This window comes from Pleurodeles waltl, chromosome 7, assembly GCF_031143425.1.
Source record: "Pleurodeles waltl isolate 20211129_DDA chromosome 7, aPleWal1.hap1.20221129, whole genome shotgun sequence".
NCBI lineage: Eukaryota > Metazoa > Chordata > Amphibia > Caudata > Salamandridae > Pleurodeles > Pleurodeles waltl.
Window position 1 is genome coordinate 1,095,920,446 of NC_090446.1, and position 27,376 is coordinate 1,095,947,821.

Here is a 27,376-nt window from a genome sequence, read left to right on the forward strand (position 1 = left end):
TGTAGATTTTGGCCTCTAGCTCAGCCGGCACCTAGGGAAACGTACAAAACCTGTGCTTTTTTGGAAACTAAAGACCTAGGGGAATCCAAGATGGGGGTGACTTGTGGGGCTCTGACCAGGTTCTGTTACCCAGAATTCTTTGCAAACCTCAAAATTTGGCTAAAAAAACACGTTTTCCTCACATTTTGGTAACAGATAGTTCTGGAATCAGAGAGGAACCCCAATTTTCTTCCACCCAGCGTTCCCCCAAGTCTCCTGATAAAAATGATACCTCACATGTGTGGGTAGGCCTAGCGGCCGTGACATGAAACGCCCCAAAAAACAACATGGACACATCACATTTTTTTAAAGAAAACAGAGGTGTTTTTTGCAAAGTGCCTACCTGTAGATTTTGGCCTCTAGCTCAGCCGGCACCAAGGGAAACCTACCAAACCTGTGCATTTTTGAAAACTAGAGACCTAGGGGAATCCAAGATGGGATGACTTGTGGGGCTCTGACCAGGTTCTGTTACCCAGAATCCTTTGCAAACCTCAAAATTTGGCTAAAAAAACACATTTTCCTCAAATTTTGGTGACAGAAAGTTCTGGAATCAGAGAGGAGCCACAAATTTCCATCCACCCAGCATTCCCCCAAGTCTCCCGATAAAAATGATACCTCACTTGTGTGGGTAGGCCTAGCGCCCGCGACAGGAAATGCCCCAAAACGCAACGTGGACACATCACATTTTTGAAAGAAAACAGAGGTGTTTTTTGCAAATTGCCTACCTGTAGATTTTGGCCTCTAGCTCAGCCGGCACCTAGGGAATCCTACCAAACCTGTGCATTTTTGAAAACTAGAGACCTATGGGAATTCAAGATGGGGTGACTTGTGGGGCTCTGACCAGGTTCTGTTAAGCTGAATCCTTTGCAAACCTCAAAATTTGGCTAAGAAAACACATTGTCCTCAAATTTTGGTGACAGAAAGTTCTGGAATCAGAGAGGAGCCACACATTTCCTTCCACCCAGCGTTCCCCCAAGTCTCCCGATAAAAATGATACCTCACTTGTGTGGGTAGGCCTAGCGCCCGCGACAGGAAATGCCCCAAAACGCAACGTGGACACATCACATTTTTGAAAGAAAACAGAGGTGTTTTTTGCAAAGTGCCTACCTGTAGATTTTGGCCTCTAGCTCAGCCGGCACCTAGGGAAACGTACAAAACCTGTGCTTTTTTGGAAACTAAAGACCTAGGGGAATCCAAGATGGGGGTGACTTGTGGGGCTCTGACCAGGTTCTGTTACCCAGAATTCTTTGCAAACCTCAAAATTTGGCTAAAAAAACACGTTTTCCTCACATTTTGGTAACAGATAGTTCTGGAATGAGAGAGGAACCCCAATTTTCTTCCACCCAGCGTTCCCCCAAGTCTCCTGATAAAAATGATACCTCACATGTGTGGGTAGGCCTAGCGGCCGTGACATGAAACGCCCCAAAAAACAACATGGACACATCACATTTTTTTAAAGAAAACAGAGGTGTTTTTTGCAAAGTGCCTACCTGTAGATTTTGGCCTCTAGCTCAGCCGGCACCAAGGGAAACCTACCAAACCTGTGCATTTTTGAAAACTAGAGACCTAGGGGAATCCAAGATGGGGTGACTTGTGGGGCTCTGACCAGGTTCTGTTACCCAGAATCCTTTGCAAACCTCAAAATTTGGCTAAAAAAACACATTTTCCTCAAATTTCGTGACAGAAAGTTCTGGAATCTGAGAGGAGCCACAAATTTCCTTCCACCCAGCATTCCCCCAAGTCTCCCGATAACAATGATACCTCACTTGTGTGGGTAGGCCTAGCGCCCGTGACAAGAAATGCCCCAAAATGCAACGTGGACACATCACAGTTTTGAATGAAAACAGAGGTGTTTTTTGCAAAGTGCCTACCTGTAGATTTTGGCCTCTAGCTCAGCCGGCACCTAGGGAAACGTACAAAACCTGTGCTTTTTTGGAAACTAAAGACCTAGGGGAATCCAAGATGGGGGTGACTTGTGGGGCTCTGACCAAGTTCTGTTACCCAGAATTCTTTGCAAACCTCAAAATTTGGCTAAAAAAACACGTTTTCCTCACATTTTGGTAACAGATAGTTCTGGAATCAGAGAGGAACCCCAATTTTATTCCACCCAGCGTTCCCCCAAGTCTCCTGATAAAAATGATACCTCACATGTGTGGGTAGGCCTAGCGCCCGTGACAGGAAACGCCCCAAAACACAACGTGGACACATCACATTTCTTTTAAGAAAATAGAGGTGTTTTTTACAAAGTGCCTACCTGTAGATTTTGGCTCTAGCTCAGCCGGCACCTAGGGAAACCTACCAAACCTATGCATTTTTCAAAACTAGAGACCTAGGAGAATACAAGATGGGGTGACTTGTGGGGCTCTGACCAGGTTCTGTTACCCAGAATCCTTTGCAAACCTCAAAATGTGGCTAAAAAAACACATTTTCCTCAAATTTCGGTAACAGAAAGTTCTGGAATCTGAGAGGAGCCACAAATTTCCTTCCACCCAGCGTTCCCCCCAAGTCTCCTGATAAAAATGATACCTCACTTGTGTGGGTAGGCCTAGCGCCTGCGACAGGAAATGCCCCAAAATGCAACGTGGACACATCACATTTTTGAAAGAAAACAGAGGTGTTTTTTGCAAATTGCCTACCTGTAGATTTTGGCCTATAGCTCAGCCGGCACCTAGGGAAACCTACCAAACCTGTGCATTTTTTAAAACTAGAGACCTAGGGGAATCGAAGATGGAGTGACTTGTGGGGCTCTGACCAGGTATTGTTACCCAGAATCCTTTGCAAACCTCAACATTTGGCTAAGAAAACATATTTTCACCAAATTTTGGTGACAGAAAGTTCTGGAATCAGAGAGGAGCCACAAATTTCCTTCCACCCAGCGTTCCCCCCAAGTCTCCCGATAAAAATGATACCTCACTTGTGTGGGTAGGCCTAGCGCCCGTGACAGGAAACGCCCCAAAACACAACGTGGACACATCACATTTTTTTAAAGAAAACAGAGGTGTTTTTGCAAAGTGCCTACCTGTTGATTTTGGCCTCTAGCTCAGCCGGCACCTAGGGAAACCTACCAAACCTGTGCATTTTTGAAAACTAGAGACCTAGGGGAATCCAAGATGGGGTGACTTGTGGGGCTCTGACCAGGTTCTGTTACCCAGAATCCTTTGCAAACCTACAAAATTTGGCTAAAAAAACAAATTTTCATCAAATTTTGGTGACAGAAAGTTCTGGAATCAGAGAGGAGCCACAAATTTCCATCCACCCAGCGTTCCCCCAAGTCTCCCGATAAAAATGATACCTCACTTGTGTGGGTAGGCCTAGCGCCCGTGACAGGAAATGCCCCAAAACGCAACATGGACACATCACATTTTTGAAAGAAAACAGAGGTGTTTTTTGCAAATTGCCTACCTGTAGATTTTGGCCTCTAGCTCAGCCGGCACCTAGGGAATCCTACCAAACCTGTGCATTTTTGAAAACTAGAGACCTATGGGAATCCAAGATGGGGTGACTTGTGGGGCTCTGACCAGGTTCTGTTAAGCTGAATCCTTTGCAAACCTCAAAATTTGGCTAAGAAAACACATTGTCCTCAAATTTTGGTGACAGAAAGTTCTGGAATCAGAGAGGAGCCACACATTTCCTTCCACCCAGCGTTCCCCCAAGTCTCCCGATAAAAATGATACCTCACTTGTGTGGGTAGGCCTAGCGCCTGCGACAGGAAATGCCCCAAAACGCAACGTGGACACATCACATTTTTGAAAGAAAACAGAGGTGTTTTTTGCAAATTGCCTACCTGTAGATTTTGGCCTCTAGCTCAGCCGGCACCTAGGGAAACCTACCAAACCTGTGCATTTTTTTAAACTAGAGACCTAGGGGAATCGAAGATGGAGTGACTTGTGGGGCTCTGACCAGGTTCTGTTACCCAGAATCCTTTGCAAACCTCAAAATTTGGCTAAGAAAACACATTTTCCTCAAATTTTGGTGACAGAAAGTTCTGGAATCAGAGAGGAGCCACAAATTTCCTTCCACCCAGCGTTCCACCCAAGTCTCCCGATAAAAATGATACCTCACTTGTGTGGGTAGGCCTAGCGCCCGTGACAGGAAACGCCCCAAAACACAACGTGGACACATCACATTTTTTTAAAGAAAACAGAGGTGTTTTTGAAAAGTGCCTACCTGTTGATTTTGGCCTCTAGCTCAGCCGGCACCTATTGAAACCTACCAAACCTATGCATTTTTGAAAACTAGAGACCTAGGGGAATCCAAGATGGGGTGACTTGTGGGGCTCTGACCAGGTTCTGTTACCCAGAATCCTTTGCAAACCTCAAAATTTGGCTAAAAAAACACATTTTCCTCAAATTTTGGTGACAGAAAGTTCTGGAATCAGAGAGGAGCCACAAATTTCCATCCACCCAGCGTTCCCCCAAGTCTCCCGATAAAAATGATACCTCACTTGTGTGGGTAGGCCTAGCGCCCGCGACAGGAAATGCCCCAAAACGCAATGTGGACACATCACATTTTTGAAAGAAAACAGAGGTGTTTTTTGCAAATTGCCTACCTGTAGATTTTGGCCTCTAGCTCAGCCGGCACCTAGGGAATCCTACCAAACCTGTGCATTTTTGAAAACTAGAGACCTATGGGAATCCAAGATGGGGTGACTTGTGGGGCTCTGACCAGGTTCTGTTAAGCTGAATCCTTTGCAAACCTCAAAATTTGGCTAAGAAAACACATTGTCCTCAAATTTTGGTGACAGAAAGTTCTGGAATCAGAGAGGAGCCACACATTTCCTTCCACCCAGCGTTCCCCCAAGTCTCCCGATAAAAATGATACCTCACTTGTGTGGGTAGGCCTAGCGCCCGCGACAGGAAATGCCCCAAAACGCAACGTGGACACATCACAATTTTGAAAGAAAACAGAGGTGTTTTTTGCAAATTGCCTACCTGTAGATTTTGGCCTCTAGCTCAGCCGGCACCTAGGGAAACCTACCAAACCTGTGCATTTTTGAAAACTAGAAACCTAGGGGAATCCAAGATGGGGTGACTTGTGGGGGTCTGACTAGGTTATGTTACCCAGAATCCTTTGCAAACCTCAAAATTTGGCTAAAAAAACACATTTTCCTCAAATTTTAATGACAGAAAGTTCTGGAATCTGAGAGGAGCCAAAAATGTCCTTCCATCCAGCGTTCCCCCAAGTCTCCCGATAAAAATGATACCTCACTTGTGAGGGTAGGCCTAGCGCCCGCGACAGCAAATGCCCCAAAACGCAACGTGGACACATAACATTTTTTGAAAGAAAACAGAGGTGTTTTTTGCAAAGTTCCTACCTGTAGATTTTGGCCTCTAGCTCAGCCGGCACCTAGGGAAACGTACAAAACCTGTGCATTTTTGGAAAGTAAAGACCTAGGGGAATCCAAGATTGGGGTGACTTGTGGGGCTCTGACCACGTTCTGTTACCCAGAATTCTTTGCAAACCTCAAAATTTGGCTAAAAAAACACGTTTTCCTCACATTTCGGTGACAGATAGTTCTGGAATCAGAGGGGAGCCACAAATTTCCTTCCACCCAGCGTTCCCCCAAGTCTCCCGATAAAAATGATACCTCACTTGTGTGGGTAGGCCTAGCGCCCGTGACATGAAACGCCCCAAAAAACAACATGGACACATCACATTTTTTTTAAAGAAAACAGAGGTGTGTTTTGCAAAGTGCCTACCTGTAGATTTTGGCCTGTAGCTCAGCCGGGACCAAGGGAAACCTACCAAACCTGTGCATTTTTTAAAACTAGAGACCTAGGGGAATCCAAGATGGGGTGACTTGTGGGGCTCTGACCAGGTTCTGTTACCCAGAATCCTTAGCAAACCTCAAAATTTGGCTAAAAAAACACATTTTCCTCAAATTTCGTGACAGAAAGTTCTGGAATCAGAGAGGAGCCACAAATTTCCTTCCACCCAGCATTCCCCCAAGTCTCCCGATAACAATGATACCTCACTTGTGTGGGTAGGCCTAGCGCCCGCGACAGGAAATGCCCCAAAATGCAACGTGGACACATCACATTTTTGAAAGAAAACAGAGGTGTTTTTTGCAAAGTGCCTACCTGTAGATTTTGGCCTCTAGCTCAGCCGGCACCTAGGGAAACGTACAAAACCTGTGCTTTTTTGGAAACTAAAGACCTAGGGGAATCCAAGATGGGGGTGACTTGTGGGGCTCTGACCAGGTTCTGTTACCCAGAATTCTTTGCAAACCTCAAAATTTGGCTAAAAAAACACGTTTTCCTCACATTTTGGTAACAGATAGTTCTGGAATCAGAGAGGAACCCCAATTTTCTTCCACCCAGCGTTCCCCCAAGTCTCCTGATAAAAATGATACCTCACATGTGTGGGTAGGCCTAGCGGCCGTGACATGAAACGCCCCAAAAAACAACATGGACACATCACATTTTTTTAAAGAAAACAGAGGTGTTTTTTGCAAAGTGCCTACCTGTAGATTTTGGCCTCTAGCTCAGCCGGCACCAAGGGAAACCTACCAAACCTGTGCATTTTTGAAAACTAGAGACCTAGGGGAATCCAAGATGGGGTGACTTGTGGGGCTCTGACCAGGTTCTGTTACCCAGAATCCTTTGCAAACCTCAAAATTTGGCTAAAAAAACACATTTTCCTCAAATTTCGTGACAGAAAGTTCTGGAATCTGAGAGGAGCCACAAATTTCCTTCCACCCAGCATTCCCCCAAGTCTCCCGATAACAATGATACCTCACTTGTGTGGGTAGGCCTAGCGCCCGTGACAAGAAATGCCCCAAAATGCAACGTGGACACATCACAGTTTTGAATGAAAACAGAGGTGTTTTTTGCAAAGTGCCTACCTGTAGATTTTGGCCTCTAGCTCAGCCGGCACCTAGGGAAACGTACAAAACCTGTGCTTTTTTGGAAACTAAAGACCTAGGGGAATCCAAGATGGGGGTGACTTGTGGGGCTCTGACCAAGTTCTGTTACCCAGAATTCTTTGCAAACCTCAAAATTTGGCTAAAAAAACACGTTTTCCTCACATTTTGGTAACAGATAGTTCTGGAATCAGAGAGGAACCCCAATTTTATTCCACCCAGCGTTCCCCCAAGTCTCCTGATAAAAATGATACCTCACATGTGTGGGTAGGCCTAGCGCCCGTGACAGGAAACGCCCCAAAACACAACGTGGACACATCACATTTCTTTTAAGAAAATAGAGGTGTTTTTTACAAAGTGCCTACCTGTAGATTTTGGCTCTAGCTCAGCCGGCACCTAGGGAAACCTACCAAACCTATGCATTTTTCAAAACTAGAGACCTAGGAGAATACAAGATGGGGTGACTTGTGGGGCTCTGACCAGGTTCTGTTACCCAGAATCCTTTGCAAACCTCAAAATGTGGCTAAAAAAACACATTTTCCTCAAATTTCGGTAACAGAAAGTTCTGGAATCTGAGAGGAGCCACAAATTTCCTTCCACCCAGCGTTCCCCCCAAGTCTCCTGATAAAAATGATACCTCACTTGTGTGGGTAGGCCTAGCGCCTGCGACAGGAAATGCCCCAAAATGCAACGTGGACACATCACATTTTTGAAAGAAAACAGAGGTGTTTTTTGCAAATTGCCTACCTGTAGATTTTGGCCTATAGCTCAGCCGGCACCTAGGGAAACCTACCAAACCTGTGCATTTTTTAAAACTAGAGACCTAGGGGAATCGAAGATGGAGTGACTTGTGGGGCTCTGACCAGGTATTGTTACCCAGAATCCTTTGCAAACCTCAACATTTGGCTAAGAAAACATATTTTCACCAAATTTTGGTGACAGAAAGTTCTGGAATCAGAGAGGAGCCACAAATTTCCTTCCACCCAGCGTTCCCCCCAAGTCTCCCGATAAAAATGATACCTCACTTGTGTGGGTAGGCCTAGCGCCCGTGACAGGAAACGCCCCAAAACACAACGTGGACACATCACATTTTTTTAAAGAAAACAGAGGTGTTTTTGCAAAGTGCCTACCTGTTGATTTTGGCCTCTAGCTCAGCCGGCACCTAGGGAAACCTAATAAACCTATGCATTTTTGAAAACTAGAGACCTAGGGGAATCCAAGATGGGGTGACTTGTGGGGCTCTGACCAGGTTCTGTTACCCAGAATCCTTTGCAAACCTACAAAATTTGGCTAAAAAAACAAATTTTCCTCAAATTTTGGTGACAGAAAGTTCTGGAATCAGAGAGGAGCCACAAATTTCCATCCACCCAGCGTTCCCCCAAGTCTCCCGATAAAAATGATACCTCACTTGTGTGGGTAGGCCTAGCGCCCGTGACAGGAAATGCCCCAAAACGCAACATGGACACATCACATTTTTGAAAGAAAACAGAGGTGTTTTTTGCAAATTGCCTACCTGTAGATTTTGGCCTCTAGCTCAGCCGGCACCTAGGGAATCCTACCAAACCTGTGCATTTTTGAAAACTAGAGACCTATGGGAATCCAAGATGGGGTGACTTGTGGGGCTCTGACCAGGTTCTGTTAAGCTGAATCCTTTGCAAACCTCAAAATTTGGCTAAGAAAACACATTGTCCTCAAATTTTGGTGACAGAAAGTTCTGGAATCAGAGAGGAGCCACACATTTCCTTCCACCCAGCGTTCCCCCAAGTCTCCCGATAAAAATGATACCTCACTTGTGTGGGTAGGCCTAGCGCCTGCGACAGGAAATGCCCCAAAACGCAACGTGGACACATCACATTTTTGAAAGAAAACAGAGGTGTTTTTTGCAAATTGCCTACCTGTAGATTTTGGCCTCTAGCTCAGCCGGCACCTAGGGAAACCTACCAAACCTGTGCATTTTTTTAAACTAGAGACCTAGGGGAATCGAAGATGGAGTGACTTGTGGGGCTCTGACCAGGTTCTGTTACCCAGAATCCTTTGCAAACCTCAAAATTTGGCTAAGAAAACACATTTTCCTCAAATTTTGGTGACAGAAAGTTCTGGAATCAGAGAGGAGCCACAAATTTCCTTCCACCCAGCGTTCCACCCAAGTCTCCCGATAAAAATGATACCTCACTTGTGTGGGTAGGCCTAGCGCCCGTGACAGGAAACGCCCCAAAACACAACGTGGACACATCACATTTTTTTAAAGAAAACAGAGGTGTTTTTGAAAAGTGCCTACCTGTTGATTTTGGCCTCTAGCTCAGCCGGCACCTATTGAAACCTACCAAACCTATGCATTTTTGAAAACTAGAGACCTAGGGGAATCCAAGATGGGGTGACTTGTGGGGCTCTGACCAGGTTCTGTTACCCAGAATCCTTTGCAAACCTCAAAATTTGGCTAAAAAAACACATTTTCCTCAAATTTTGGTGACAGAAAGTTCTGGAATCAGAGAGGAGCCACAAATTTCCATCCACCCAGCGTTCCCCCAAGTCTCCCGATAAAAATGATACCTCACTTGTGTGGGTAGGCCTAGCGCCCGCGACAGGAAATGCCCCAAAACGCAATGTGGACACATCACATTTTTGAAAGAAAACAGAGGTGTTTTTTGCAAATTGCCTACCTGTAGATTTTGGCCTCTAGCTCAGCCGGCACCTAGGGAATCCTACCAAACCTGTGCATTTTTGAAGACTAGAGACCTATGGGAATCCAAGATGGGGTGACTTGTGGGGCTCTGACCAGGTTCTGTTAAGCTGAATCCTTTGCAAACCTCAAAATTTGGCTAAGAAAACACATTGTCCTCAAATTTTGGTGACAGAAAGTTCTGGAATCAGAGAGGAGCCACACATTTCCTTCCACCCAGCGTTCCCCCAAGTCTCCCGATAAAAATGATACCTCACTTGTGTGGGTAGGCCTAGCGCCCGCGACAGGAAATGCCCCAAAACGCAACGTGGACACATCACAATTTTGAAAGAAAACAGAGGTGTTTTTTGCAAATTGCCTACCTGTAGATTTTGGCCTCTAGCTCAGCCGGCACCTAGGGAAACCTACCAAACCTGTGCATTTTTTAAAACTAGAGACCTAGGGGAATCGAAGATGGAGTGACTTGTGGGGCTCTGACCAGGTTCTGTTACCCAGAATCCTTTGCAAACCTCAAAATTTGGCTAAGAAAACACATTTTCCTCAAATTTTGGTGACAGAAAGTTCTGGAATCAGAGAGGAGCCACAAATTTCCTTCCACCCAGCGTTCCCCCCAAGTCTCCCGATAAAAATGATACCTCACTTGTGTGGGTAGGCCTAGCGCCCGTGACAGGAAACGCCCCAAAACACAACGTGGACACATCACATTTTTTTAAAGAAAACAGAGGTGTTTTTGCAAAGTGCCTACCTGTTGATTTTGGCCTCTAGCTCAGCCGGCACCTAGGGAAACCTACCAAACCTATGCATTTTTGAAAACTAGAGACCTAGGGGAATCCAAGATGGGGTGACTTGTGGGGCTCTGACCAGGTTCTGTTACCCAGAATCCTTTGCAAACCTACAAAATTTGGCTAAAAAAACAAATTTTCCTCAAATTTTGGTGACAGAAAGTTCTGGAATCAGAGAGGAGCCACAAATTTCCATCCACCCAGCGTTCCCCCAAGTCTCCCGATAAAAATGATACCTCACTTGTGTGGGTAGGCCTAGCGCCCGCGACAGGAAATGCCCCAAAACGCAACGTGGACACATCACATTTTTGAAAGAAAACAGAGGTGTTTTTTGCAAATTGCCTACCTGTAGATTTTGGCCTCTAGCTCAGCCGGCACCAAGGGGAATCCTACCAAATCTGAGCATTTTTGAAAACTAGAGACCTATGGGAATCCAAGATGGGGTGACTTGTGGGGCTCTGACCAGGTTCTGTTAAGCTGAATCCTTTGCAAACCTCAAAATTTGGCTAAGAAAACACATTGTCCTCAAATTTTGGTGACAGAAAGTTCTGGAATCAGAGAGGAGCCACACATTTCCATCCACCCAGCATTCCCCCAAGTCTCCCGATAAAAATGATACCTCACTTGTGTGGGTAGGCCTAGCGCCCGCGACAGGAAATGCCCCAAAACGCAACGTGGACACATCACATTTTTGAAAGAAAACAGAGGTGTTTTTTGCAAATAGCCTACCTGTAGATTTTGGCCTCTAGCTCAGCCGGCACCTAGGGAATCCTACCAAACCTGTGCATTTTTGAAAACTAGAGACCTATGGGAATCCAAGATGGGGTGACTTGTGGGGCTCTGACCAGGTTCTGTTAAGCTGAATCCTTTGCAAACCTCAAAATTTGGCTAAGTAAACACATTGTCCTCAAATTTTGGTGACAGAAAGTTCTGGAATCAGAGAGGAGCCACACATTTCCTTCCACCCAGCGTTCCCCCAAGTCTCCCGATAAAAATGATACCTCACTTGTGTGGGTAGGCCTAGCGCCCGCTACAGGAAATGCCCCAAAACGCAACGTGGACACATCACATTTTTTAAAGAAAACAGAGGTGTTTTTTGCAAATTGCCTACCTGTAGATTTTGGCCTCTAGCTCAGCCGGCACCTAGGGAAACCTACCAAACCTGTGCATTTTTGAAAACTAGAAACCTAGGGGAATCCAAGATGGGGTGACTTGTGGGGGTCTGACTAGGTTATGTTACCCAGAATCCTTTGCAAACCTCAAAATTTGGCTAAAAAAACACATTTTCCTCAAATTTTAATGACATAAAGTTCTGGAATCTGAGAGGAGCCACAAATTTCCTTCCATCCAGCGTTCCCCCAAGTCTCCCTATAAAAATTATACCTCACTTGTGAGGGTAGGCCTAGCGCCCGCGACAGCAAATGCCCAAAAAAGCAACGTGGACACATAACATTTTTTGAAAGAAAACAGAGGTGTTTTTTGCAAAGTTCCTACCTGTAGATTTTGGCCTCTAGCTCAGCCGGCACCTAGGGAAACGTACGAAACCTGTGCATTTTTGGAAACTAAAGACCTAGGGGAATCCAAGATGGGGGTGACTTGTGGGGCTCTGACCAGGTTCTGTTACCCAGAATTCTTTGCAAACCTCAATATTTGGCTAAAAAAACACATTTTCCTCACATTTTGGTAACAAATAGTTCTGGAATCAGAGAGGAACCCCAATTTTATTCCACCCAGCGTTCCCCCAAGTCTCCTGATAAAAATGATACCTCACATGTGTGGGTAGGCCTAGCGCCCGTGACAGGAAACGCCCCAAAACACAACGTGGACACATCACATTTCTTTTAAGAAAATAGAGGTGTTTTTTACAAAGTGCCTACCTGTAGATTTTGGCCTCTAGCTCAGCCGGCACCTAGGGAAACCTACCAAACCTATGCATTTTTCAAAACTAGAGACCTAGGAGAATACAAGATGGGGTGACTTGTGAGCCTCTGACCAGGTTCTGTTACCCAGAATCCTTTGCAAACCTCAAAATGTGGCTAAAAAACCACATTTTCCTCAAATTTCGGTAACAGAAAATTCTGGAATCTGAGAGGAGCCACAAATTTCCTTCCACCCAGCGTTCCCCCCAAGTCTCCTGATAAAAATGATACCTCACTTGTGTGGGTAGGCCTAGCGCCTGCGACAGGAAATGCCCCAAAACGCAACGTGGACGCATCACATTTTTGAAAGAAAACAGAGGTGTTTTTTGCAAATTGCCTACCTGTAGATTTTGGCCTCTAGCTCAGCCGGCACCTAGGGAAACCTACCAAACCTGTGCATTTTTGAAAACTAGAAACCTAGGGGAATCCAAGATGGGGTGACTTGTGGGGGTCTGACTAGGTTATGTTACCCAGAATCCTTTGCAAACCTCAAAATTTGGCTAAAAAAACACATTTTCCTCAAATTTTAATGACAGAAAGTTCTGGAATCTGTGAGGAGCCAAAAATGTCCTTCCATCCAGCGTTCCCCCAAGTCTCCCGATAAAAATGATACCTCACTTGTGAGGGTAGGCCTAGCGCCCGCGACAGCAAATGCCCCAAAACGCAACGTGGACACATAACATTTTTTGAAAGAAAACAGAGGTGTTTTTTGCAAAGTTCCTACCTGTAGATTTTGGCCTCTAGCTCAGCCGGCACCTAGAAAAACGTACAAAACCTGTGCATTTTTGGAAAGTAAAGACCTAGGGGAATCCAAGATGGGGGTGACTTGTGGGGCTCTGACCACGTTCTGTTACCCAGAATTCTTTGCAAACCTCAAAATTTGGCTAAAAAAACACGTTTTCCTCACATTTCGGTGACAGATAGTTCAGGAATCAGAGGGGAGCCACAAATTTCCTTCCACCCAGCGTTCCCCCAAGTCTCCCGATAAAAATGATACCTCACTTGTGTGTGTAGGCCTAGCGCCCGTGACATGAAACGCCCCAAAAAACAACATGGACACATCACATTTTTTTAAAGAAAACAGAGGTGTGTTTTGCAAAGTGCCTACCTGTAGATTTTGGCCTGTAGCTCAGCCGGGACCAAGGGAAACCTACCAAACCTGTGCATTTTTTAAAACTAGAGACCTAGGGGAATCCAAGATGGGGTGACTTGTGGGGCTCTGACCAGGTTCTGTTACCCAGAATCCTTTGCAAACCTCAAAATTTGGCTAAAAAAACACATTTTCCTCAAATTTCGTGACAGAAAGTTCTGGAATCTGAGAGGAGCCACAAATTTCCTTCCACCCAGCATTCCCCCAAGTCTCCCGATAACAATGATAACTCACTTGTGTGGGTAGGCCTAGCGCCCGCGACAGGAAATGCCCCAAAATGCAACGTGGACACATCACATTTTTGAAAGAAAACAGAGGTGTTTTTTGCAAAGTGCCTACCTGTAGATTTTGGCCTCTAGCTCAGCCGGCACCTAGGGAAACGTACAAAACCTGTGCTTTTTTGGAAACTAAAGACCTAGGGGAATCCAAGATGGGGGTGACTTGTGGGGCTCTGACCAGGTTCTGTTACCCAGAATTCTTTGCAAACCTCAAAATTTGGCTAAAAAAACACGTTTTCCTCACATTTTGGTAACAGATAGTTCTGGAATCAGAGAGGAACCCCAATTTTCTTCCACCCAGCGTTCCCCCAAGTCTCCTGATAAAAATGATACCTCACATGTGTGGGTAGGCCTAGCGGCCGTGACATGAAACGCCCCAAAAAACAACATGGACACATCACATTTTTTTAAAGAAAACAGAGGTGTTTTTTGCAAAGTGCCTACCTGTAGATTTTGGCCTCTAGCTCAGCCGGCACCAAGGGAAACCTACCAAACCTGTGCATTTTTGAAAACTAGAGACCTAGGGGAATCCAAGATGGGGTGACTTGTGGGGCTCTGACCAGGTTCTGTTACCCAGAATCCTTTGCAAACCTCAAAATTTGGCTAAAAAAACACATTTTCCTCAAATTTCGTGACAGAAAGTTCTGGAATCTGAGAGGAGCCACAAATTTCCTTCCACCCAGCATTCCCCCAAGTCTCCCGATAACAATGATACCTCACTTGTGTGGGTAGGCCTAGCGCCCGTGACAAGAAATGCCCCAAAATGCAACGTGGACTCATCACAGTTTTGAATGAAAACAGAGGTGTTTTTTGCAAAGTGCCTACCTGTAGATTTTGGCCTCTAGCTCAGCCGGCACCTAGGGAAACGTACAAAACCTGTGCTTTTTTGGAAACTAAAGACCTAGGGGAATCCAAGATGGGGGTGACTTGTGGGGCTCTGACCAAGTTCTGTTACCCAGAATTCTTTGCAAACCTCAAAATTTGGCTAAAAAAATACGTTTTCCTCACATTTTGGTAACAGATAGTTCTGGAATCAGAGAGGAACCCCAATTTTATTCCACCCAGCGTTCCCCCAAGTCTCCTGATAAAAATGATACCTCACATGTGTGGGTAGGCCTAGCGCCCGTGACAGGAAACGCCCCAAAACACAACGTGGACACATCACATTTCTTTTAAGAAAATAGAGGTGTTTTTTACAAAGTGCCTACCTGTAGATTTTGGCTCTAGCTCAGCCGGCACCTAGGGAAACCTACCAAACCTATGCATTTTTCAAAACTAGAGACCTAGGAGAATACAAGATGGGGTGACTTGTGGGGCTCTGACCAGGTTCTGTTACCCAGAATCCTTTGCAAACCTCAAAATGTGGCTAAAAAAACACATTTTCCTCAAATTTCGGTAACAGAAAGTTCTGGAATCTGAGAGGAGCCACAAATTTCCTTCCACCCAGCGTTCCCCCCAAGTCTCCTGATAAAAATGATACCTCACTTGTGTGGGTAGGCCTAGCGCCTGCGACAGGAAATGCCCCAAAATGCAACGTGGACACATCACATTTTTGAAAGAAAACAGAGGTGTTTTTTGCAAATTGCCTACCTGTAGATTTTGGCCTCTAGCTCAGCCGGCACCTAGGGAAACCTACCAAACCTGTGCATTTTTTAAAACTAGAGACCTAGGGGAATCGAAGATGGAGTGACTTGTGGGGCTCTGACCAGGTATTGTTACCCAGAATCCTTTGCAAACCTCAACATTTGGCTAAGAAAACATATTTTCACCAAATTTTGGTGACAGAAAGTTCTGGAATCAGAGAGGAGCCACAAATTTCCTTCCACCCAGCGTTCCCCCCAAGTCTCCTGATAAAAATGATACCTCACTTGTGTGGGTAGGCCTAGCGCCCGTGACAGGAAACGCCCCAAAACACAACGTGGACACATCACATTTTTTTAAAGAAAACAGAGGTGTTTTTGCAAAGTGCCTACCTGTTGATTTTGGCCTCTAGCTCAGCCGGCACCTAGGGAAACCTACCAATCCTATGCATTTTTGAAAACTAGAGACCTAGGGGAATCCAAGATGGGGTGACTTGTGGGGCTCTGACCAGGTTCTGTTACCCAGAATCCTTTGCAAACCTCAACATTTGGCTAAAAAAACACATTTTCCTCAAATTTTGGTGACAGAAAGTCCTGGAATCAGAGAGGAGCCACAAATTTCCATCCACCCAGCATTCCCCCAAGTCTCCCGATAAAAATGATACCTCACTTGTGTGGGTAGGCCTAGCGCCCGCGACAGGAAATGCCCCAAAACGCAACATGGACACATCACATTTTTGAAAGAAAACAGAGGTGTTTTTTGCAAATTGCCTACCTGTAGATTTTGGCCTCTAGCTCAGCCGGCACCTAGGGAATCCTACCAAACCTGTGCATTTTTGAAAACTAGAGACCTATGGGAATCCAAGATGGGGTGACTTGTGGGGCTCTGACCAGGTTCTGTTAAGCTGAATCCTTTGCAAACCTCAAAATTTGGCTAAGAAAACACATTGTCCTCAAATTTTGGTGACAGAAAGTTCTGGAATCAGAGAGGAGCCACACATTTCCTTCCACCCAGCGTTCCCCCAAGTCTCCCGATAAAAATGATACCTCACTTGTGTGGGTAGGCCTAGCGCCTGCGACAGGAAATGCCCCAAAACGCAACGTGGACACATCACATTTTTGAAAGAAAACAGAGGTGTTTTTTGCAAATTGCCTACCTGTAGATTTTGGCCTCTAGCTCAGCCGGCACCTAGGGAAACCTACCAAACCTGTGCATTTTTTTAAACTAGAGACCTAGGGGAATCGAAGATGGAGTGACTTGTGGGGCTCTGACCAGGTTCTGTTACCCAGAATCCTTTGCAAACCTCAAAATTTGGCTAAGAAAACACATTTTCCTCAAATTTTGGTGACAGAAAGTTCTGGAATCAGAGAGGAGCCACAAATTTCCTTCCACCCAGCGTTCCACCCAAGTCTCCCGATAAAAATGATACCTCACTTGTGTGGGTAGGCCTAGCGCCCGTGACAGGAAACGCCCCAAAACACAACGTGGACACATCACATTTTTTTAAAGAAAACAGAGGTGTTTTTGAAAAGTGCCTACCTGTTGATTTTGGCCTCTAGCTCAGCCGGCACCTATTGAAACCTACCAAACCTATGCATTTTTGAAAACTAGAGACCTAGGGGAATCCAAGATGGGGTGACTTGTGGGGCTCTGACCAGGTTCTGTTACCCAGAATCCTTTGCAAACCTCAAAATTTGGCTAAAAAAACACATTTTCCTCAAATTTTGGTGACAGAAAGTTCTGGAATCAGAGAGGAGCCACAAATTACCATGCACCCAGCGTTCCCCCAAGTCTCCCGATAAAAATGATACCTCACTTGTGTGGGTAGGCCTAGCGCCCGCGACAGGAAATGCCCCAAAACGCAATGTGGACACATCACATTTTTGAAAGAAAACAGAGGTGTTTTTTGCAAATTGCCTACCTGTAGATTTTGGCCTCTAGCTCAGCCGGCACCTAGGGAATCCTACCAAACCTGTGCATTTTTGAAAACTAGAGACCTATGGGAATCCAAGATGGGGTGACTTGTGGGGCTCTGACCAGGTTCTGTTACCCAGAATCCTTTGCAAACCTCAACATTTGGCTAAAAAAACACATTGTCCTCAAATTTTGGTGACAGAAAGTTCTGGAATCAGAGAGGAGCCACAAATTTCCATCCACCCAGCATTCCCCCAAGTCTCCCGATAACAATGATACCTCACTTGTGTGGGTAGGCCTAGCGCCCGTGACAAGAAATGCCCCAAAATGCAACGTGGACTCATCACAGTTTTGAATGAAAACAGAGGTGTTTTTTGCAAAGTGCCTACCTGTAGATTTTGGCCTCTAGCTCAGCCGGCACCTAGGGAAACGTACAAAACCTGTGCTTTTTTGGAAACTAAAGACCTATGGGAATCCAAGATGGGGGTGACTTGTGGGGCTCTGACCAAGTTCTGTTACCCAGAATTCTTTGCAAACCTCAAAATTTGGCTAAAAAAACACGTTTTCCTCACATTTTGGTAACAGATAGTTCTGGAATCAGAGAGGAACCCCAATTTTATTCCACCCAGCGTTCCCCCAAGTCTCCTGATAAAAATGATACCTCACATGTGTGGGTAGGCCTAGCGCCCGTGACAGGAAACGCCCCAAAACACAACGTGGACACATCACATTTCTTTTAAGAAAATAGAGGTGTTTTTTACAAAGTGCCTACCTGTAGATTTTGGCTCTAGCTCAGCCGGCACCTAGGGAAACCTACCAAACCTATGCATTTTTCAAAACTAGAGACCTAGGAGAATACAAGATGGGGTGACTTGTGGGGCTCTGACCAGGTTCTGTTACCCAGAATCCTTTGCAAACCTCAAAATGTGGCTAAAAAAACACATTTTCCTCAAATTTCGGTAACAGAAAGTTCTGGAATCTGAGAGGAGCCACAAATTTCCTTCCACCCAGCGTTCCCCCCAAGTCTCCTGATAAAAATGATACCTCACTTGTGTGGGTAGGCCTAGCGCCTGCGACAGGAAATGCCCCAAAATGCAACGTGGACACATCACATTTTTGAAAGAAAACAGAGGTGTTTTTTGCAAATTGCCTACCTGTAGATTTTGGCCTCTAGCTCAGCCGGCACCTAGGGAAACCTACCAAACCTGTGCATTTTTTAAAACTAGAGACCTAGGGGAATCGAAGATGGAGTGACTTGTGGGGCTCTGACCAGGTATTGTTACCCAGAATCCTTTGCAAACCTCAACATTTGGCTAAGAAAACATATTTTCACCAAATTTTGGTGACAGAAAGTTCTGGAATCAGAGAGGAGCCACAAATTTCCTTCCACCCAGCGTTCCCCCCAAGTCTCCTGATAAAAATGATACCTCACTTGTGTGGGTAGGCCTAGCGCCCGTGACAGGAAACGCCCCAAAACACAACGTGGACACATCACATTTTTTTAAAGAAAACAGAGGTGTTTTTGCAAAGTGCCTACCTGTTGATTTTGGCCTCTAGCTCAGCCGGCACCTAGGGAAACCTACCAAACCTATGCATTTTTGAAAACTAGAGACCTAGGGGAATCCAAGATGGGGTGACTTGTGGGGCTCTGACCAGGTTCTGTTACCCAGAATCCTTTGCAAACCTCAACATTTGGCTAAAAAAACACATTTTCCTCAAATTTTGGTGACAGAAAGTCCTGGAATCAGAGAGGAGCCACAAATTTCCATCCACCCAGCATTCCCCCAAGTCTCCCGATAAAAATGATACCTCACTTGTGTGGGTAGGCCTAGCGCCCGCGACAGGAAATGCCCCAAAACGCAACATGGACACATCACATTTTTGAAAGAAAACAGAGGTGTTTTTTGCAAATTGCCTACCTGTAGATTTTGGCCTCTAGCTCAGCCGGCACCTAGGGAATCCTACCAAACCTGTGCATTTTTGAAAACTAGAGACCTATGGGAATCCACGATGGGGTGACTTGTGGGGCTCTGACCAGGTTCTGTTAAGCTGAATCCTTTGCAAACCTCAAAATTTGGCTAAGAAAACACATTGTCCTCAAATTTTGGTGACAGAAAGTTCTGGAATCAGAGAGGAGCCACACATTTCCTTCCACCCAGCGTTCCCCCAAGTCTCCCGATAAAAATGATACCTCACTTGTGTGGGTAGGCCTAGCGCCTGCGACAGGAAATGCCCCAAAACGCAACGTGGACACATCACATTTTTGAAAGAAAACAGAGGTGTTTTTTGCAAATTGCCTACCTGTAGATTTTGGCCTCTAGCTCAGCCGGCACCTAGGGAAACCTACCAAACCTGTGCATTTTTTTAAACTAGAGACCTAGGGGAATCGAAGATGGAGTGACTTGTGGGGCTCTGACCAGGTTCTGTTACCCAGAATCCTTTGCAAACCTCAAAATTTGGCTAAGAAAACACATTTTCCTCAAATTTTGGTGACAGAAAGTTCTGGAATCAGAGAGGAGCCACAAATTTCCTTCCACCCAGCGTTCCACCCAAGTCTCCCGATAAAAATGATACCTCACTTGTGTGGGTAGGCCTAGCGCCCGTGACAGGAAACGCCCCAAAACACAACGTGGACACATCACATTTTTTTAAAGAAAACAGAGGTGTTTTTGAAAAGTGCCTACCTGTTGATTTTGGCCTCTAGCTCAGCCGGCACCTATTGAAACCTACCAAACCTATGCATTTTTGAAAACTAGAGACCTAGGGGAATCCAAGATGGGGTGACTTGTGGGGCTCTGACCAGGTTCTGTTACCCAGAATCCTTTGCAAACCTCAAAATTTGGCTAAAAAAACACATTTTCCTCAAATTTTGGTGACAGAAAGTTCTGGAATCAGAGAGGAGCCACAAATTACCATGCACCCAGCGTTCCCCCAAGTCTCCCGATAAAAATGATACCTCACTTGTGTGGGTAGGCCTAGCGCCCGCGACAGGAAATGCCCCAAAACGCAATGTGGACACATCACATTTTTGAAAGAAAACAGAGGTGTTTTTTGCAAATTGCCTACCTGTAGATTTTGGCCTCTAGCTCAGCCGGCACCTAGGGAATCCTACCAAACCTGTGCATTTTTGAAAACTAGAGACCTATGGGAATCCAAGATGGGGTGACTTGTGGGGCTCTGACCAGGTTCTGTTACCCAGAATCCTTTGCAAACCTCAACATTTGGCTAAAAAAACACATTGTCCTCAAATTTTGGTGACAGAAAGTTCTGGAATCAGAGAGGAGCCACAAATTTCCATCCACCCAGCGTTCCCCCAAGTCTCCCGATAAAAATTATACCTCACTTGTGTGGGTAGGCCTAGCGCCCGCGACAGGAAATGCCCCAAAACGCAACGTGGACACATCACATTTTTGAAAGAAAACAGAGGTGTTTTTTGCAAATTGCCTACCTGTAGATTTTGGCCTCTAGCTCAGCCGGCACCTAGGGAATCCTACCAAACCTGTGCATTTTTGAAAACTAGAGACCTAGGGGAATCCAAGATGGGGTGACTTGTGGGGCTCTGACCAGGTTCTGTTACCCAGAATCCTTTGCAAAACTCAAAATTTGGCTAAGAAAACACATTTTCCTCAAATTTTGGTGACAGAAAGTTCTGGAATCAGAGAGGAGCCACAAATTTCCTTCCACCCAGCGTTCCCCCCAAGTCTCCCGATAAAAATGATACCTCACTTGTGTGGGTAGGCCTAGCGCCCGTGACAGGAAACGCCCCAAAACACAACGTGGACACATCACATTTTTTTAAAGAAAACAGAGGTGTTTTTGCAAAGTGCCTACCTGTTGATTTTGGCCTCTAGCTCAGCCGGCACCTAGGGAAACCTACCAAACCTATGCATTTTTGAAAACTAGAGACCTAGGGGAATCCAAGATGGGGTGACTTGTGGGGCTCTGACCAGGTTCTGTTACCCAGAATCCTTTGCAAACCTCAAAATTTGGCTAAAAAAACACATTTTCCTCAAATTTTGGTGACAGAAAGTTCTGGAATCAGAGAGGAGCCACAAATTACCATGCACCCAGCGTTCCCCCAAGTCTCCCGATAAAAATGATACCTCACTTGTGTGGGTAGGCCTAGCGCCCGCGACAGGAAATGCCCCAAAACTCAATGTGGACACATCACATTTTTGAAAGAAAACAGAGGTGTTTTTTGCAAATTGCCTACCTGTAGATTTTGGCCTCTAGCTCAGCCGGCACCTAGGGAATCCTACCAAACCTGTGCATTTTTGAAAACTAGAGACCTATGGGAATCCAAGATGGGGTGACTTGTGGGGCTCTGACCAGGTTCTGTTAAGCTGAATCCTTTGCAAACCTCAAAATTTGGCTAAGAAAACACATTGTCCTCAAATTTTGGTGACAGAAAGTTCTGGAATCAGAGAGGAGCCACACATTTCCTTCCACCCAGCGTTCCCCCAAGTCTCCCGATAAAAATGATACCTCACTTGTGTGGGTAGGCCTAGCGCCCGCGACAGGAAATGCCCCAAAACGCAACGTGGACACATCACAATTTTGAAAGAAAACAGAGGTGTTTTTTGCAAATTGCCTACCTGTAGATTTTGGCCTCTAGCTCAGCCGGCACCTAGGGAAACCTACCAAACCTGTGCATTTTTTAAAACTAGAGACCTAGGGGAATCGAAGATGGAGTGACTTGTGGGGCTCTGACCAGGTTCTGTTACCCAGAATCCTTTGCAAACCTCAAAATTTGGCTAAGAAAACACATTTTCCTCAAATTTTGGTGACAGAAAGTTCTGGAATCAGAGAGGAGCCACAAATTTCCTTCCACCCAGCGTTCCCCCCAAGTCTCCCGATAAAAATGATACCTCACTTGTGTGGGTAGGCCTAGCGCCCGTGACAGGAAACGCCCCAAAACACAACGTGGACACATCACATTTTTTTAAAGAAAACAGAGGTGTTTTTGCAAAGTGCCTACCTGTTGATTTTGGCCTCTAGCTCAGCCGGCACCTAGGGAAACCTACCAAACCTATGCATTTTTGAAAACTAGAGACCTAGGGGAATCCAAGATGGGGTGACTTGTGGGGCTCTGACCAGGTTCTGTTACCCAGAATCCTTTGCAAACCTACAAAATTTGGCTAAAAAAACAAATTTTCCTCAAATTTTGGTGACAGAAAGTTCTGGAATCAGAGAGGAGCCACAAATTTCCATCCACCCAGCGTTCCCCCAAGTCTCCCGATAAAAATGATACCTCACTTGTGTGGGTAGGCCTAGCGCCCGCGACAGGAAATGCCCCAAAACGCAACGTGGACACATCACATTTTTGAAAGAAAACAGAGGTGTTTTTTGCAAATTGCCTACCTGTAGATTTTGGCCTCTAGCTCAGCCGGCACCTAGGGAATCCTACCAAACCTGAGCATTTTTGAAAACTAGAGACTTATGGGAATCCAAGATGGGGTGACTTGTGGGGCTCTGACCAGGTTCTGTTAAGCTGAATCCTTTGCAAACCTCAAAATTTGGCAAAGAAAACACATTGTCCTCAAATTTTGGTGACAGAAAGTTCTGGAATCAGAGAGGAGCCACACATTTCCTTCCACCCAGCGTTCCCCCAAGTCTCCCGATAAAAATGATACCTCACTTGTGTGGGTAGGCCTAGCGCCCGCGACAGGAAAAACCCAAAACGCAACGTGGACACATCACATTTTTGAAAGAAAACAGAGGTGTTTTTTGCAAATTGCCTACCTGTAGATTTTGGCCTCTAGCTTAGCCGGCACCTAGGGAAACCTACCAAACCTGTGCATTTTTTAAAACTAGAGACCTAGGGGAATCGAAGATGGAGTGACTTGTGGGGCTCTGACCAGGTTCTGTTACCCAGAATCCTTTGCAAACCTCAAAATTTGGCTAAGAAAACACATTTTCCTCAAATTTTGGTGACAGAAAGTTCTGGAATCAGAGAGGAGCCACAAATTTCCTTCCACCCAGCGTTCCCCCCAAGTCTCCCGATAAAAATGATACCTCACTTGTGTGGGTAGGCCTAGCGCCCGTGACAGGAAACGCCCCAAAACACAACGTGGACACATCACATTTTTTTAAAGAAAACAGAGGTGTTTTTGCAAAGTGCCTACCTGTTGATTTTGGCCTCTAGCTCATCCGGCACCTAGGGAAACCTACGAAACCTATGCATTTTTGAAAACTAGAGACCTAGGGGAATCCAAGATGGGGTGACTTGTGGGGCTCTGACCAGGTTCTGTTACCCAGAATCCTTTGCAAACCTCAAAATTTGGCTAAAAAAACACATTTTCCTCAAATTTTGGTGACAGAAAGTTCTAGAATCAGAGAGGAGCCACAAATTTCCATCCACCCAGCGTTCCCCCAAGTCTCCCGATAAAAATGATACCTCACTTGTGTGGGTAGGCCTAGCGCCCGCAACAGGAAATTCCCCAAAACGCAACGTGGACACATCACATTTTTGAAAGAAAACAGAGGTGTTTTTTGCAAATTGCCTACCTGTAGATTTTGGCCTCTAGCTCAGCCGGCACCTAGGGAAACCTACCAAACCTGTACATTTTTGAAAACTAGAAACCTAGGGGAATCCAAGATGGGGTGACTTGTGGGGGTCTGACTAGGTTATGTTACCCAGAATCCTTTGCAAACCTCAAAATTTGGCTAAAAAAACACATTTTCCTCAAATTTTAATGACAGAAAGTTCTGGAATCTGAGAGGAGCCACAAATTTCCTTCCATCCAGCGTTCCCCCAAGTCTCCCGATAAAAATGATACCTCACTTGTGAGGGTAGGCCTAGCGCCCGCGACAGCAAATGCCCCAAAACGCAACGTGCACACATAACATTTTTTTAAAGAAAACAGAGGTGTTTTTTGCAAAGTTCCTACCTGTAGATTTTGGCCTCTAGCTCAGCCGGCACCTAGGGAAACGTACGAAACGTGTGCATTTTTGGAAACTAAAGACCTAGGGGAATCCAAGATGGGGGTGACTTGTGGGGCTCTGACCAGGTTCTGTTACCCAGAATTCTTTGCAAACCTCAAAATTTGGCTAAAAAAACACGTTTTCCTCACATTTCGGTGACAGATAGTTCTGGAATCAGAGAGGAGCCACAAATTTCCTTCCACCCAGCATTCCCCCAAGTCTCCCGATAACAATGATACCTCACTTGTGTGGGTAGGCCTAGCGCCCGTGACATGAAACGCCCCAAAAAACAACATGGACACATCACATTTTTTTAAAGAAAACAGAGGTGTTTTTTGCAAAGTGCCTACCTGTAGATTTTGGCCTGTAGCTCAGCCGGCACCAAGGGAAACCTACCAAACCTGTGCATTTTTGAAAACTAGAGACCTAGGGGAATCCAAGATGGGATGACTTGTGGGGCTCTGACCAGGTTCTGTTACCCAGAATCCTTTGCAAACCTCAAAATTTGGCTAAAAAAACACATTTTCCTCAAATTTCGTGACAGAAAGTTCTGGAATCTGAGAGGAGCCACAAATTTCCTTCCACCCAGCTTTCCCCCAAGTCTCCCGATAACAATGATACCTCACTTGTGTGGGTAGGCCTAGCGCCCGCGACAAGAAATGCCCCAAAATGCAACGTGGACACATCACATTTTTGAAAGAAAACAGAGGTGTTTTTTGCAAAGTGCCTACCTGTAGATTTTGGCCTCTAGCTCAGCCGGCACCTAGGGAAACGTACAAAACCTGTGCTTTTTTGGAAACTAAAGACCTAGGGGAATCCAAGATGGGGGTGACTTGTGGGGCTCTGACCAGGTTCTGTTACCCAGAATTCTTTGCAAACCTCAAAATTTGGCTAAAAAAACACGTTTTCCTCACATTTTGGTAACAGATAGTTCTGGAATCAGAGAGGAACCCCAATTTTATTCCACCCAGCGTTCCCCCAAGTCTCCTGATAAAAATGATACCTCACATGTGTGGGTAGGCCTAGCGCCCGTGACAGGAAACGCCCCAAAACACAACGTGGACACATCACATTTCTTTTAAGAAAATAGAGGTGTTTTTTACAAAGTGCCTACCTGTAGATTTTGGCCTCTAGCTCAGCCGGCACCTAGGGAAACCTACCAAACCTATGCATTTTTCAAAACTAGAGACCTAGGAGAATACAAGATGGGGTGACTTGTGAGCCTCTGACCAGGTTCTGTTACCCAGAATCCTTTGCAAACCTCAAAATGTGGCTAAAAAAACACATTTTCCTCAAATTTCGGTAACAGAAAGTTCTGGAATCTGAGAGGAGCCACAAATTTCCTTCCACCCAGCGTTCCCCCCAAGTCTCCTGATAAAAATGATACCTCACTTGTGTGGGTAGGCCTAGCGCCTGCGACAGGAAATGCCCCAAAACGCAACGTGGACACATCACATTTTTGAAAGAAAACAGAGGTGTTTTTTGCAAATTGCCTACCTGTAGATTTTGGCCTCTAGCTCAGCCGGCACCTAGGGAAACCTACCAAACCTGTGCATTTTTTAAAACTAGAGACCTAGGGTAATCGAAGATGGAGTGACTTGTGGGGCTCTGACCAGGTTCTGTTACCCAGAATCCTTTGCAAACCTCAAAATTTGGCTAAGAATACACATTTTCCTCAAATTTTGGTGACAGAATGTTCTGGAATCAGAGAGGAGCCACAAATTTCCTTCCACCCAGCGTTCCCCCCAAGTCTCCCGATAAAAATGATACCTCACTTGTGTGGGTAGGCCTAGCGCCCGTGACAGGAAACGCCCCAAAACACAACGTGGACACATCACATTTTTTTAAAGAAAACAGAGGTGTTTTTGCAAAGTGCCTACCTGTTGATTTTGGCCTCTAGCTCAGCCGGCACCTAGGGAAACCTACCAAACCTATGCATTTTTGAAAACTAGAGACCTAGGGGAATCCAAGATGGGGTGACTTGTGGGGCTCTGACCAGGTTCTGTTACCCAGAATTCTTTGCAAACCTCAAAATTTGGCTAAAAAAACACGTTTTCCTCACATTTCGGTGACAGATAGTTCTGGAATCAGAGAGGAGCCACAAATTTCCTTCCACCCAGCGTTCCCCCAAGTCTCCCGATAAAAATGATACCTCACTTGTGTGGGTAGGCCTAGCGCCCGTGACATGAAACGCCCCAAAAAACAACATGGACACATCACATTTTTGAAAGAAAACAGAGGTGTTTTTTGCAAATTGCCTACCTGTAGATTTTGGCTTCTAGCTCAGCCGGCACCTAGGGAAACCTACCAAACCTGTGCATTTTTGAAAACTAGAAACCTAGGGGAATCCAAGATGGGGTGACTTGTGGGGGTCTGACTAGGTTATGTTACCCAGAATCCTTTGCAAACCTCAAAATTTGGCTAAAAAAACACATTTTCCTCAAATTTTAATGACAGAAAGTTCTGGAATCTGAGAGGAGCCACAAATTTCCTTCCATCCAGCGTTCCCCCAAGTCTCCCGATAAAAATGATACCTCACTTGTGAGGGTAGGCCTAGCGCCCGCGACAGCAAATGCCCCAAAACGCAACGTGGACACATAACATTTTTTTAAAGAAAACAGAGGTGTTTTTTGCAAAGTTCCTACCTGTAGATTTTGGCCTCTAGCTCAGCCGGCACCTAGGGAAACGTACGAAACCTGTGCATTTTTGGAAACTAAAGACCTAGGGGAATCCAAGATGGGGGTGACTTGTGGGGCTCTGACCAGGTTCTGTTACCCAGAATTCTTTGCAAACCTCAAAATTTGGCTAAAAAAACATGTTTTCCTCACATTTCGGTGACAGATAGTTCTGGAATCAGAGAGGAGCCACAAATTTCCTTCCACCCAGCATTCCCCCAAGTCTCCCGATAACAATGATACCTCACTTGTGTGGGTAGGCCTAGCGCCCGTGACATGAAACGCCCCAAAAAACAACATGGACACATCACATTTTTTTAAAGAAAACAGAGGTGTTTTTTGCAAAGTGCCTACCTGTAGATTTTGGCCTGTAGCTCAGCCGGCACCAAGGGAAACCTACCAAACCTGTGCATTTTTGAAAACTAGAGACCTAGGGGAATCCAAGATGGGATGACTTGTGGGGCTCTGACCAGGTTCTGTTACCCAGAATCCTTTGCAAACCTCAAAATTTGGCTAAAAAAACACATTTTCCTCAAATTTCGTGACAGAAAGTTCTGGAATCTGAGAGGAGC